The sequence below is a fragment of the Danio aesculapii genome, chromosome 5, assembly GCF_903798145.1.
Source record: "Danio aesculapii chromosome 5, fDanAes4.1, whole genome shotgun sequence".
NCBI lineage: Eukaryota > Metazoa > Chordata > Actinopteri > Cypriniformes > Danionidae > Danio > Danio aesculapii.
The window spans coordinates 52415937-52431201 of NC_079439.1; the positions used below are offsets into that span (position 1 = coordinate 52415937).

At 48.2% G+C, this 15265-nt stretch overlaps 1 pseudogene; it reads left to right on the forward strand.

The window, feature by feature from the left end:
• The first annotated feature begins 10069 nt into the window (after positions 1–10069).
• LOC130228712 (putative nuclease HARBI1) lies at positions 10070–12561 on the forward strand (annotated as a pseudogene).
• Positions 12562–15265: the final 2704 nt, after the last annotated feature.

Here is a 15265-nt window from a genome sequence, read left to right on the forward strand (position 1 = left end):
AACCAACGATTTACTCTTAGCTGCTGACCAAGGGTGCATCTCGCTATTAGTTCTACTCGATCTTAGTGCGGCATTTGACACCATTGACCATGGTATCCTTATTAATCGCTTAAAGTCTACAGGTGTCCAGGGACAGGCCCTACAATGGTTTAAGTCATACTTAGCTGACCGTTACGTTTGTGAATATTAATGGACAGCCTTCACAAATCAGCCCAGTAAAAAGGGGGTGCCTCAAGGATCAGTTTTAGGCCCTTTGCTGTTTACAATATACATGCTACCCCTGGGAGACATTATTAGAAGACATGGGATCAGCTTTCACTGCTATGCAGATGATACTCAATTATATATTTCAACTAAACCTGACGAGACGTCTAAACTGTCCAAGCTAACTGAGTGTATTAAAGATGTTAAAGACTGGATGACCAACAATTATCTTCTCTTAAACTCAGACAAAACAGAATTATTACTTATTGGGCCTAAATCCTGTACACAGCAGATCTCACAACTCGACCTACAATTAGAGGGATACAAAGTTAGCGTTAGCTCTACTATAAAAGATCTGGGTGTCATATTAGACAGCAATTTAACTTTTAAAAATCATATATCTCATGTCACAAAAACTGCTTTCTTTCATCTGAGAAATATCGCTAAGTTACGAAGTATGCTATCCATCTCAGATGCAGAAAAGCTAGTCCATGCTTTTATGACTTCTAGGCTGGACTACTGTAATGCTCTGTTTGCTGGCTGCCCAGCATCCTCTATTAACAAACTTCAATTAGTACAAAATGCAGCTGCCAGAGTTCTTACCAGCTCTAGAAAATTTGATCACATCACCCCAATTTTATCCTCCTTACACTGGCTGCCTGTTCGTATTGAATTTAAAATATTGCTTCTTACATATAAAGCTTTAAATAATCTAGCTCCTGTTTATCTAACCAATCTTCTGTTTCGCAACAATCCAACTCGCCCTTTAAGGTCTCAAAACTCAGGGCTTCTGGTAGTACCTAGAATAGCAAAGTCGAGTAAAGGAGGTCGAGCCTTCTCATTTATAGCTCCTAAACTCTGGAATAGCCTTCCTGATAACGTCCGAGGCTCAGACCCACTCTCCCAATTCAAAACTAGATTAAAGACCTATCTGTTCAGTAAAGCATACACTTAGTGCACCACTTAGCGGGCTTCCACACAGGTTCTGCATCTTGTTGATATACACTATGAACAGCAGCTACGCTAATTATTTTCTTTATTCGCTATTTCCACTTGGGGATACTCTTCCCGAGGCCCTCAGACTATGCAGAGTCACTGATTCGATCCAAGACCAACGACGAGATGATCCCAAGGTTTCCATATCCTGGACCAGGCCGTATCCTGAGCAGCTACTGTGATGGTCATGGAAGAGTGGAGAACATGAGACTGATTCCTGTGATGCTCCAGAGACAGACGAGTCTTCGCTGAGGCCAGCTTCCAGCCTCCGCCGCTGAGACTGCAGCTCTGCACAAGACATTTGGCCAGCGGAGAAATTAAAATGATCGTCCCCAACTGAGCCTGGTTTCTCTCAAGGTTTTTTTTTTCTTCACTTCCGCCATTAGTGAAGTTTTTTTTTCCCCCTCTGCTGTCGCCTCTGGCTTGCATGGTTCAGGATCTATAGAGCTCCGCATCATTGAATTTGCTCTTCAATATTTGGACTCTCAGTAGTGATTATTAAACCACACTGCACTGAGCTAAACTGAACTAAACTTAAACACTACAAACTGAATTACACTGTTCCTATTTACTATGACCTTTTATGTGAAGCTGCTTTGACACAATCTACATTGTATAAGCGCTATACAAATAAAGGTGAATTGAATTGAATATTTTTCAGACCTTTGAAATGTAAAACGAGTACTTCAAACGATCGACTTCCAAACTACCAAAATAAGGCATTACATTTAATGTTGAAAACAAATTAAACAAGAATAGTATATTATTATACCGCTCTCGTAATATTCATTTGTCATTTTATTACTTATGTCATTGACCAGAAAATCAGAAAAGTCCACTGGCCAGCACTTTTGGTTTCGTTTTCAGAGTTTCTGCCAATTCCAGTCAAAAACAGCGCTCATCGGTGCAAAGCGCAGAGTTGGACAGTTCCATTTTTGTGCGGAGGGGGCTTTAAATTTGATTAACAAACTTACAAAAACTTAAGTGTTCTGTTAATCATCAACATCTTTTTCCGCCTTACACCCGTTGCATGTTTTCAATGGAGTTTTTTCTTTGCTGCTATCTCCGTGGTCTCTGGCCAGGGGGAGCCTAAGCCTTCCCTAGCCTTACACACGCTCCGCATATGAATAGGAGTTTCATATGAATTTATTGCACATTCTTACTATTCAATGAACGCAAATGGTCATAGTTTATCAAAAATGTAAACACCTCATTGCACTACAGCTGCCAACTTCAGCAAAACTCCTATGTGCAGCACAATGACTTTCATGAAAATTTATGAGCGTCAAAAGCACTGTGTCCCAAACAACGCCAAAAGTGCAAAGGTGTTGACTTTAATGTGTGATATGACAAAAAAGTGGTCACAAACAAATATATTTTTTCAATTCAAATGAGTAACGGCTTGGACCCGGAAATGGTATTTCATACTTCACTAGTTCATGAATACTAAAAACTTATAGACCTCTAAAAATGGAGGAAATGTGGAGACAACATTAAAAAAAACGTATATTTTTTTATTACTCATTTATGAATAGAAATGTTTTTTTTTATTGATAGACTTTTTTCTTATTCAAAAAATGCAGAAAAAAAAATCTGGAAAAAATGGAATACATTACAACCGGTCAACCGGTCGCATATGGTCTAGTTGCAGGGCCTGGTTTTTCAAAAGGTTTAATCCGGATCAAATTTATCCAGATCACCTAATCCAGCTTACTTTGAGCCAGTTTTTCAAACCAACTTCGGATTGGAACTTTTCAGGATCACCAAATCTGGATAACCAGTGCTCAAACAGGATAGGAAATCACAATGTAGAACGCTACGGTTACTAAAGTAACCCTTCGTTCCCCGAGGGGGGGAACGGAAATGCTATGTGGAAACTTCCACTATGGGGATTTCGTCAGAATCCAATCATCTGAAAGAGTATAAAAACGGGCCAATGAAATGCCAATGAGTTGGCAGCGTCAGCGTGCACAGCTGGCGTCAATGACAATCAGTCATGCTATAAAGACGCAGCGAGTGCCATGCTCGACATCCTTTTCTAGCTGAAGAGAATTTTGCGCTCAACAGTTAAGGGACAATCGTTGTGGCGAAGGAACATAGCATTTCCGTTCCCCCCTCGGGGAACGAAGGGTTACTTTAGTAACCGTAGCGTTCCCCTTCGGATGGGGAACTCCAATGCTATGTGGAAACTTCCACTATGGGGAAATCTATGGAAAACGCCACAACGAAATAACCTTACTGCGCCCCTGGCGAAGGGTGTGCCACGCAGTAGAGCGAGCGCACCTACAACGCCCCGAGACACAGTTTTCCAACGTGTCCCCTGGCCCTCACTTACCTGTTCAGAAACGGTTATATTTTTTGGGGAGTCGCAATAATCCAGTAAAAAGGTTTTGATACGACAGTACGTTGGGAAAGCGTTCAGTCCCGATAGGGAGGACGCTGCGGAGCTCACCTGCTACCCAGAGGGGAGACCTGGTGACAATCTATGGACCAGCCCAGAGATGGGGGGTCCTAGCATAAGGATGGTTAGCGGGGAGGGAAGACACGAGCCCGCCTAGAAGGGGGGGGAACTAAACCGTGGCTGAGTGAGCGTATGGGATCGCCAGCGGGGATCACGCATAGCAGGCACCTATACCCAGAACGCGGGCTGACCAGCGGGCATGCCAACAACGTAACGGGCCAACACCTGACTCCTCCGCTGAGTCAAATGCTGGGGGCCTCGGAGGAACTCTGCAGGGTTCGCCAAATGGGGAACAGAACTGACAAAGCTGAAAAGGCGCACGTATCTCCGGGTTAGGGAAAAAGGCGCAGGCAAGCGTATTTCGACACCTCAACCGAATTGTTTCCTCAATCACCAAGGGTTACCTAATACCCTTGAGGAAACCGGCTCCACTCGCAGATTGTAAAACCTTGCAAATGTATTAGGTGTCACCCAACCCGCAGCTCTACAAATGTCCGTTAGAGAGGCGCCGCGTGCTAACGCCCAGGAGGATGCGATGCTCCGAGTGGAGTGCGCTCTCACCCCCGGGGGACACGGCTCACCCTGGCTCTGATAAGCGAGGGAGATGGCATCCACTATCCAGTGGGCCAACCTCTGTTTAGATACGGCACTTCCCTTCTGCCGACCACCGTAACAGACAAAGAGCTGGTCAGAGGATCTAAAGCTCTTGAGTGCGGTCCACATACACTCGCAAAGCGCGAACAGGACACAATAATGAAAGGGTTGGGTCTGCCTCCTCCGCGGGCAGCGCTTGCAGGCTCACTACCTGATCCTTAAACGGCGTGGTAGGAACCTTGGGCACATAGCCGTGCCGGGGTCTCAGGACAACGTGAGAGTAGGCCGGCCCGAATTCTAGGCACGAGTCACTGACCGAAAATGCCTCCAGGTCCCCAACCCTCTTAATCGATGCCAACGCGACCAGCAGAGCTGTCTTCAAGGACAGAAATCTCAAGGATACTGAGTCGAGTGGCTCGAAGGGATCCCCACGTAGGCTAGTTAGCACTGCCACGAGATCCCAAGAGGGCATGAGAGGGGGGCGGGGTGGAAACATCCGCCTCGCACCTCTGAGGAACCGGATGATGAGGTTATGCCTCCCCACGGTGCCGCCATCCACCGCATCATGATGAGCGGAGATGGCGGCCACGTAAACCTTCAGTGTGGAGGGCGACAGCCTCCGCTCCAACCTGTCCTGAAGGAAAGAAAGCACGACACTGATCTGGCAAGATCGGGGGTCTTCTCGGCGAGAAGCGCACCACTCAGTGAATAGACTCCACTTCAGGGCGTAGGCATGCCTCGTAGAGGGTGCTCTAGCCTGAGTGATGGTATTAACCACCGCCAACGGTAGGTTACCCAAGTCTTCCTCGATGCGTCTAGGGACCACACGTGGAGGTTCCACAGATCTGGGCGAGGGTGCCAGATGGTGCCCTGTCCCTGAGAGAGTAGGTTCTCTCTCAACGGGATCCGCCAGGGAGGGGCCGTCGCGAGGAGGGAGAGTTCTGAACACCAGGTCCAGTTGGGCCAGAGAGACGCAACTATCAAGACCTGCTCCTCGTCCTCCCTGACCTTGCACAGTAACTGCGCGAGTAGGCTCACTGGGGGGAAAGCATATTTGCGCATGCCCCGAGGCCAGCTGTGGGCCAGTGCATCCGTGCCGAGGGAGCCCTCGGTCAGGGAAAAAAACCACTGGCAATGAGCGTTCTCGGCGGAAGCCCGCCCGGAATGTGAACAGCACGCAGTGACTTCAACCGCGTATGACTCCAGAGGAGCAGACGGCGAGCGAGCTGAGACATGCGGCGGGAGCGTATACCCCCCATACGGTTGATATACGCTACCGTCGCCGTGCTGTCCGTCCTGACCAGCACGTGTTGCCCCCAGCACCGGTAAAAAGCGGCGCAGGGCGAGAAACACTGCCAACAGCTCCAGGCAGTTGATATGCCAATGCAGCTGGGTTCCCTTCCAAAGGTCCGCAGCAGCATGCCCGCGACACATGGCCCGCCAACCCATACTGGAAGCATCTGTCGAAACGACAACATGCCTGGACGCCTGACCTAAGGGCACTCCGGCCCGTAGGAAGGAGGGGTCCCTCCAGGGGGTGAGGGCGCGGTGACACAGCGCAGTGACAGTCACTCGGTGTGTGCCCGCGTGCCATGCGCGTCTGGGGACCCGATCGTGAAGCCAATGCTGTAGTGGTCTCATATGGAGCAATCCGAGCGGCGTGACCGCGGCTGCGGATGCCATATGCCCCAGGAGCCTCTGAAATAATTTCAGGGGGACCACTCTTTTCCTGTCGAACTCTCTCAGACAGTTCAGCATTACCTCGGCGCGCTCCCGTGAGAGGCGCGCCTCCATAGTGATCGAGTCCAGCTCCAGCCCGAGAAAGGAGATGCTCTGCACGGGGGCGAGCCTGCTCTTTTCTCGGTTGACCTGAAACCCCAACAGGTGGAGGTGCCGGAGCACCTTGTCTCTGTGCACAATCAACTGCTCCCGAGTGTGGGCTAAAATCAGCCAGTCGTCGAGATAGTTGAGTATGCGGATGCCCGCGAGCCGAAGGGGCGCGAGGGCACCCTCCGCGAGCTTGGTGAAGACCCGCGGAGACAGAGAGAGCCCGAAAGGGAGGACCTTGTACTGCCATGCTCGACTTTCGAACGCAAACTGCAGAAACTGCCGGTGGCGTGGAAGTATGGAGATATGGAAATACGCGTCCTTCAGGTCTATTGCTGCAAACCAATCCTGAGGACGCATCGGATGATGCGCTTCTGCGTAAGCATTGTGAAGCGCAGCTTGTGAAGGCAGCGGTTCAAAACGCGCAGATCTAGGATTGGCCGTAGCCCACCGCTCTTTTTGGGCACGATGAAGTACGGGCTGTAGAACCCGGCTGGAGGGACCGGCTCGATTGCATCCTTCGCCAGGAGGACAGCAATCTCCCCTCGCAAGACAGGGGCGGACGCAGGGCTGACCCTGGTGTAATATACGCCCGTGAACCTGGGAGGCCGTTTCGCGAACTGAATCGCATAGCCGAGTCTGATCGTACGGATGAGCCACCGCGATGGGCTGGCCCGCGCTAACCAGGCAGGCAGCGCCCTCGCAAGTGGCCCCCCAGAGGAGGGGCTGAGAGGGGGGAGAGAAAGGAGACCGTTCTCTCGCGCTCCCGTGAGCCCTTGGCGAAATGCACCGATCCTGCGAGCTGGAAGGCATAGCGTCCCAGACTGGCAGTGTTCGGGGCTGTCACATCCGGGAGGAAGGAGAAAAAAAGCGCTTTCATTGGGTTTTTGAGTGGCGTTGAAAAACACCTTTGATGTTATTGTTGAGCCCCGCCCCCACCGGGAAAGAGCAAGTTCTCTCTTCTCGGATGGCCCGTCTCAGGGACGCTTCTGCGGGATGCTCGGCGGGCCCGCTGGCCGGAGGCTGCGGGGCGGGGGGCGCCGGAGCGGTCTTGAAGCCGCAGGCTGGCGCCCTCGCGAGGAGCAGCGGAGGTGGATGGCTCGCGGGGGGAGCGGTCTTACGTACCCGCCGATAGATACTTTGCCCATCCGATGATTTTGCCATCCGACTGCTCTCTCACCGCGGTGAACTCCTGGGTGAATTCACCCACGGTGTCGCCGAACAGGCCAGCCTGGGATATGGGCGAGTTAAGAAAGCGAACTTTGTCAACTTCGCGCATATCTGCCAGGTTAAGCCAGAGGTGGCGTTCCTGGACCACTAGTGTGGCCATCGACCTTCCCAGGGCACACGCCGCTGACTTGGTGGTACGCAGAGCATAGTCAGTTGCGGTGCGAAGCTCATGGAGCAGGCCTGGGTCGGAACCACCCTCGTGCAGCTGGGCCAGCGCCTGCGCTTGGTAGCGCTGGTAGGTGGCCATAGCGTGCAAGGCGGAAGCAGCCTGGCCCGCAGCTTTGTAGGCTCTGGCTCCGAGGGAGGCAGAAAACCTGCATGCTTTGGACGGGAGCTGAGGCGGACCCCGCCAGGAAGAGGCGCCACGCGGACATAAATTGACCGCAATGGCGCGCTCGATCTGAGGAATCGCCTCATACCCCCTGGCTGCTCCACCATCGAGCGTGGTGAGGGCGGAGGCACACGCAGATAGGGCAGAGAAAGGTGCCCTCCAAGACTGCGTGAGCCTACTGTGGCAACTTCCGGGAAGAAGGGGACGGGAGGTCTAGAAGGCTTCGCCCTCTAGCATCCTCCACGTAGCACCCATCTAGTCGGTCCGGCCGCGGAGCTGGGGGATAAAACCATCTCCAACCCCATGGCCGAAGCAGCCCGAGAAAGCACGGCTAGCATATCCGCTTCTGGATCCGTGACCGCGCTCGCCACCCCAGAGCAGGGAGGCGGGTCCGGATCCTCGTTGGATAGTGATAGCCCACCCTCCGATGCAATGATGGACATCTGGTCCTCGGTGTCATCAAGCGAGAGGGCGACCATCCCTGAGGATGGAGCGCTTCTCTCGCTCAAAGCTTGGATGGAGCGCGCTGAGGAGTGGGAGGTCCGCGAGCCCGAGGGCGGCGGATTTACTCTTACTGTGACCCTCAGATCTGCCCGAGTGCCAACCGCAGAGCGGGGGGACAACTGGGGTGGGTCGCCCTTTTGCAAGGGCGAGTCGCGATCTTTGCTGCGCAACAGACATGACGTCGCAATGACGGCATGAACTGCCCGCGAGCACCGCATTGACGTGCTGGACCCCCAGACATGCCACACAGTGCTCGTGCCCATCATCCGGGGACAGGGAACCACCACATCCAGAAACGCACGGCCGGAACGACATCTTTAAAAAGACGCGCTGCTCGGCCGTGTTGCTCTTTTAGGAAACTTGTTTCCTTATACCAGCCGCTCTTTGAGGACCGGAGCCAAAGAACGCCAGGCAAGGGTGAAGAACCCAGCTCGACCGTCTGCCGATGCGTATACACTGCACTCTCTCTGCAGTACAGCTTGGAGAAACCCTCAGTAACTCTCTCAGAAACTCGCGAAAGGCTCTGAAAGCGAAAGGATGTCGAGCATGGCACTCGCTGCGTCTTTATAGCATGACTGATTGTCATTGACGCCAGCTGTGCACGCTGACGCTGCCAACTCATTGGCATTTCATTGGCCCGTTTTTATACTCTTTCAGATGATTGGATTCTGACGAAATCCCCATAGTGGAAGTTTCCACATAGCATTGGAGTTCCCCATCCGAAGGGGAACTATAGATATGTAAAGAGCAACAAGTAAAATAGCCAGTGTGGGGTCAATAAAAGTTTATTTTTGTTTGAAATTAAAACATACATTTAAAAAAAAAAACTAAAAGCAAGAAAAACCCCACCCCATCCTCTTCCCGCAGTCTGCTCATCCGAGACCTACAACACAAACACTGCACATTGAGGATATTTATAACAAGTTTCAAATATAGATGTGTTGAATTAAAAAAAAGACTTAATGTCAAAAACAAGACCAGCTTGTCTGAGCGTAGCCTTTAGGAGGCGGATCTCAAGTCTGGCCTTGGTTTGCTGCAGTTTGGTCAGAGCCGTTCTTCCTCTGCCAGACGAAGCTGTGCTTCTGCCCTTTCAGTCTCTTTTTGCAGAAGTGCCTTGTAATCATCATCTTTGTTTGATGAAGGGCACTTCAAGCCTTTCCTCCGAGATCCTGTGGCAACTACCAATGAGGATCCAGCCTCTTCATCAGGAACAGAGCTGAGATTCAATACAAATACGCTTTCTGGTTCAGCCTCAGGAGGAACTGGCAGATTCTCCTCCTCCTCCCCCTCGATCCAAGGCTCGCCATCCCCTACAACACCATGAATACCATGGAAAGCTTGCGACTTCACACCTCCAGTTTTTTTGAGGACCACATCTCTGTAATCTCCCCTCTTAAAGGGCTTGTTGCCTGTCCGTGGGTTTTTGGCTTAAGAATGATCCTTTGTTGCCCTGGCCTTAAGATTCTTCCACCGCAATTTGATTTGGTCTGTGGTCCTCCTCCGGCCAGACCCTATGGCATTCACATTTTCAGTGATTAAAATCCAAACATAATTGTTCTTTTTTTTTGGTATCCCTAGCAGAATTAAATTTCCCACTATTGTTCCATAACAGCACCGAACACCCTCTAGTAGTGCATTGGTTTCAGCAGCAGTGAAGTTACAGCTTCTTGAGTCCATGGGTTCTGTTGCTTTACTATAGTGAACACTGTTCATCAATGAAGGGCCTTGGGTCCCATTGCCTCAATTGAACACAAGCCAAAACTAATCAGTTGTAATAGGTGTGTTTGAAAAGACCAACTACACAGCCATATAAATCAGCCTTTCTCAGAGGATTCACAGAGAGACAGTGAAATGGCAGGTGTTGTCCACGACCACCACCACCACTTTGCCAGGAGAGGATACCGTCAAAGGGTGTATGTTGAATGTATAAAGCACTGGAGCAATACACCACTGAGCTGTATGTTTGGTTTTGCTTTGGGAAGGCTGATATAGAGTACCTTGTGAACTTTTTCAAGTCAAAACTTCAACACAGAACCCAAAGGAGTCACCGTCTGTCTGTGGAAGCCCAGATCCTCATTGCTCTCCGATTTTATGCACGTGGGACTATCAAGTCTATCAAGTTGTTGGTGAGTATATGGAGTGGTGAAATCAGCTGTGTGTGATGTGGTGAGAGATGTGTCAATCGCACTGTCCAGCATGGTGAATGAATTTGTTTCTTTTCCAAAGGACAACCAGACTGCCCAGGCCAAGCGCAGCTTTTTTCTTTTGGGGAACATGCCCAATACTATTGGAGCAATCGACTGCACACGTGAATATACAAGCACCTCGTGAGAATGAATGGGAGTTTATAAACAGAAAGGGGAGGCACAGCATCAATGTACAACTTGTGTGTGATGCTGACCTCATCATCGCCAACATCGTTGTTAAGTGGCCAGGGTCTGTCTATGATGCACGCATCTTGAGACCTCGAAATCAACCGACCGGATGGCATAATATTAGGAGACAGTGCCTACCCACTCCTACCATCGCTAATGACTCCTTTTCTAACAGCAAATACACTGGCGCAGGCACGCTTCAACACTGCTCATTGCAGAGTAACGCTCGTCTTTAAATCAACGGGATACACAAGAATAAAATAAAAAAAGGTTCAATTCTCTAGTTCCTGTTTTCAAATTTTATCATGGATTGATAAGAATACTTTAAGTATTATAACTACACAGATCTCTGAAAATGTCCTTACATTTAAACAAAAAAAAAACAAAACAACATTCGTACCATAACACAATACAAAAAATGGTGAATCCCCGTATGTGTGTGTGTGTGTGTGTGAGTGTAAAGTCCAAAAGTCAGTGGATGTGTACGTGCAAAATGGTTCGCGCTCACCCCAAAGTTTGAGTCCGGATAATTGGAAACCATGCCTTGTTGCTGTACGGTAAAGGTCCTCCTAGGATAGTCTTGACTGTGGGTCTGCAAGACTAATGAGTCCTAAAAGAGCAAAAAAATCCACGCAAAACAATTGTCCTTTGCCCACGAATCAAGAGAAAAATACAAGGTAGTTTTGGCAAACACCTCACTCCATGTGCTCCTCTGGCTTCTTCAGATGTCACCTGAGCAGTGTCCATGTGCCCACTATCTCCCCCTTGTGGTGTGTATGTTATGTAATGTGTATTTATGGAAAAAAACAGCAACAGTTGGAACAGGAAATAGATTAGACACATTCACTTCCCCTCATCACTTCAAAATAAAAGACTATAAAATAAGACCATTACTCAATATATATTTGGGCTACAAAAAAAACTAAGTGCGAGTATGCTTAACTGCATGGCCAATTCACACATTTAATGAATTTTTCAGTCAGCAAACTCATTAGTGTGGCAGCGCTACATAGACCCCCCCCCCCCAGGCCCGGCTATCTCGGAGGAAGAACGACCATAAAAGCGTATTTAAATTAACCACATTAAAACAATCAGTTCTTGGTGGATCACCCCATGATATAGAGTAATTTATTGGCCCTTTCTCTTAGAAATCACCCCAGGTCCTTCCCACTTCGGAGCTAATTTGGAGGTGAATTTACTGACTGCACTGGTATAGAGGATGAGTTTTAAACCAAACTAAGTCACCCACCTTAATTGTACATCTTTCCTTTTAAGATTGTAGTACTTAGCTTGTTTAGCCTGGTTCATCCTCATTCTACACACAACCTCCTGTTGAAGGTGGTGTTGTCGATCCAGTACAGTGTATGATGGTTGATCAGGTGATGGAGGCAAATGTATGAGTCTTTCCAGAGGTCCATGGATCTGACGTCCTACCATAAGCTCCGCTGGGGTGCAACGCGTTGTCTCCTGTTGAGCAGTGTTGATAGCATACCTCAACTCGGGCAACCACTTGTCCCAGTTCTGGTGTTGTTGGCCTACATAGGAAGCGATCATTGTTTTTAGAGTCCTATTTACCCTCTCAGTCAGATTGCTTTGTGGATGGTAAGCAGTAGTTAGTTTTTGTATGCAGCCCCAGGATTTACACACATCAGCCAAGATGGAAGAAGTAAAATTGTGGACCTCTGTCTGAAACTAAATACTTTGGGACACCCCATCGGGTAAAGATTTCTTCTTTGAGAATCTTTGCAATCTTTGGGTCTTACTGTCTCTCAAGGGGAATAATTCTGTCCACTTTGTAAAGTAGTCCACAATCACAAGAATGTAAGCATTTCTCTTCTTGCTTATGGGGAACGGTCCCATCAGGTCAGTTCCTAGAGTGTGTCCTGGTTCAGTAATTAAATTACTCTGCAAAAGTCCAGAGGGTTTACTGTTACTGGGCTTGTACTGCTGACAGAGCTTACAACTTTTAACATAGCTCCAGACCTCTTTTCTTACAGATGGCCACCATGCCACTTCCAAGATCTTCAGAAGAGTTTTGAGTTGACCCAAGTGACCAGCTAGTGGATTATCATGGAAGTAGTGAAGAAAGTTCTTAGTGAGTTCTTCAGGTACCACAAGCTGATACTTATTCCCTTCACCTTTTAGGGGAACTTTTCTGTACCAAATACCCTGAATATTCTCAAAGGTAATGGCTTGATCTTTGGCAGCACAGCGTGATGGAGTGGATGTTAACTGGAGTAAAGCTTTATCATCTTGTTGAGCTTTTTGTATTTCATCCAGACTGATAGGCAACTCTGATGCAGTTGTTGAAGTGATGGAAAGACAAGGGTTAGGTACTGACTCACCAGCTCTGGACAGAGCGTCAGGTACCAAGTTTACACACCCTTTACGGTGTTGAACTCTAAAGTCAAACTGCTGCAGCCTCAGGGTCCAGCGTGTCAGACGAGAAGAGGTCTTTGGGCAATTAAATGCCCAAGTCAATGCAGAATGATCTGTGAAAACATCAAAAGGCATCCCTTCCAAGTAATGTCTCCACTTTTCTACTGCCCAGACCACCGCCAAACATTCTTTCTCTGATGTACTATAGTTCTTCTCCGCTGGAGACAGAGTCCTTGAAGCATAGGCGATTACTTTCTCCTGGTTGTCACAAGTTTGAGTGAGTACAGCTCCTAGTCCCACATCACTAGCATCTGTGTGTATCTGGAAAGGTTTAGTGGTGTCTGGTTGTGCAAGTATAGGTGCATGTTGTAAGGATTGCTTCAGAGCATTCACACTTGATTGACATTCCTCATTCCAATCCCATCTCACTCCTTTTTTCTTCAACTGATTTAGGGGAGCGGTGATATCAGCAAAATGAGGAATATAGCGATGATACCAACCTGCTAACCCCAAAAACCGTTGGAGGGGACTTCAGGTCAGATGGTGTAGGAAAAATTCACGATTGCTTGAATCTTCTCTTTGTCCATTTCTATCCCTCTTTCTGTGATCAGGTGTCCAAGGAATTTCAGTTGTCTGGTGAAAAACTGACATTTCTTCATGTTCAGGGTGAGGTTGGCCTGAGTAAGTCTCTCTAATACTTGATGTAAGTGTTTCTTATGTTCTTCTGGGGTTTTAGAATAAATGATGATATCATCGATGTAGACAAAGCATATCTTACCCCTCAACTCTCCCAACACTCTCTCCATTAGTCGTTGGAATGTTGCAGCAGAGTTTTTCAGTCCATATGGCATCGATTTAAAATGGAATAGGCCTTTGGTGGTGATAAAAGCAGTCAACTCTTTGCTTTCCTCTGCCATCTCGACTTGCCAATATCCAGATCTTAAATCCAAGGATGTAAACCAGGTAGCTCCCTCCAATGACTCCAAGATGTCCTGAATTAGAGGCATGGGATAAGCATCAAAGATGGTCTTTTTGTTAAGACGCCTGTAGTCCACACAGAAACGATAAGTTCCATCTTCCTTGGGGACCAGGACCACCGGAGAAGACCATGGTGAGAAAGAAGGCTCAATAATGTTGTTCTCCAGCATTCGATCTACCTCTTCTTCAATAATGCTTTTCTTTAATGGAGATACTCTATAAGCTCTTGATGTTACTGGAGTATGGTCTGTGAGGGTGATTTTGTGTTGATAAATCGATGTATGCCCAAGTTTTTCTGAGGTGGTAATTGGCCATGCAGTAATCAAGTCTCTTACTTCTTCGGGATAACAGATGCTTGGTGTATCAGATAGATAAGCAACTTTTGGCTGATAGTAAGGTGGAACAGCACAGTACAGGTGGAGTGCAGCATGTCTCACTGAGCAGGATGGACTTACAGGCATTTCCTGGGAATAGGGGGGTAAAACAGACATGAAGGGGAAGTACATACAGTCTTTTCCTCTTCTTATCCCATATCTCCCTTGTTCTAAATCCACCACCACTCTGGCGAGCTTCAGAAAGTCAAGTCCAATAATCACTGGAAAAGCCAAGTGGGAATCTCTCATAATGAAGGCTCCCATCTCATATTTTTCTCCATGCCACTCAACACTCATTGACTGATGATCCCTAGAGTGGTGTATGGTTCCATCAGCCATGATGAATTTCTGAGAGGATAAAGTCTTTGATGTTTCAACTCTCTTAAATCTCAGTCTCTTCCACACACTCTCTTGAATTAAAGTAAATGTACTACCTGTGTCCAGGACGGCTGTTATCTCCTGTCCATTCACTTTGATGGTTACTCCCAACAAGAAAGATGTTGGATGATGTTGGGTTATAGTCACACCAGCCAGATGTTTGCGAGAACCAGCTTCAGATGACTTCTTGGTCTTGTCTCTTTCACCACTACTTTCCACTTTCTTCCAGTACTCCTTTGTCCCCATGCAGTCCTTTTCCACCAGTGCTCCCACTTTCACCAGTTGACTAACAGTATTAACTGTCCCCCTCAAGCATCCTGCAACTCTGGGGTTGATGTTATTCAGAATCCTATTCACCAGTTCTTCTTCTGAAGCATCTGGTTTCCATTTCAGGCATAAAGCACGATAATTGTATGCAAAATCCCTGAGCCGTTGATTGGGCTGCTGTACCATATTTCTTAGTTTTTCTTCTACTTCAGACATATAGTCAGCTGGTAGAAAAGCATCCATTAATGCTCTTTTAAAGGATTCCCAGTCTTTCACCTCTCCCTTTTCAGCCTTCCACCAACTTAAAGCTGGACCTTGCAGGACAGTGCTAAGTGTACCCAATAGCTCCAGATTGGACAATGGTCTC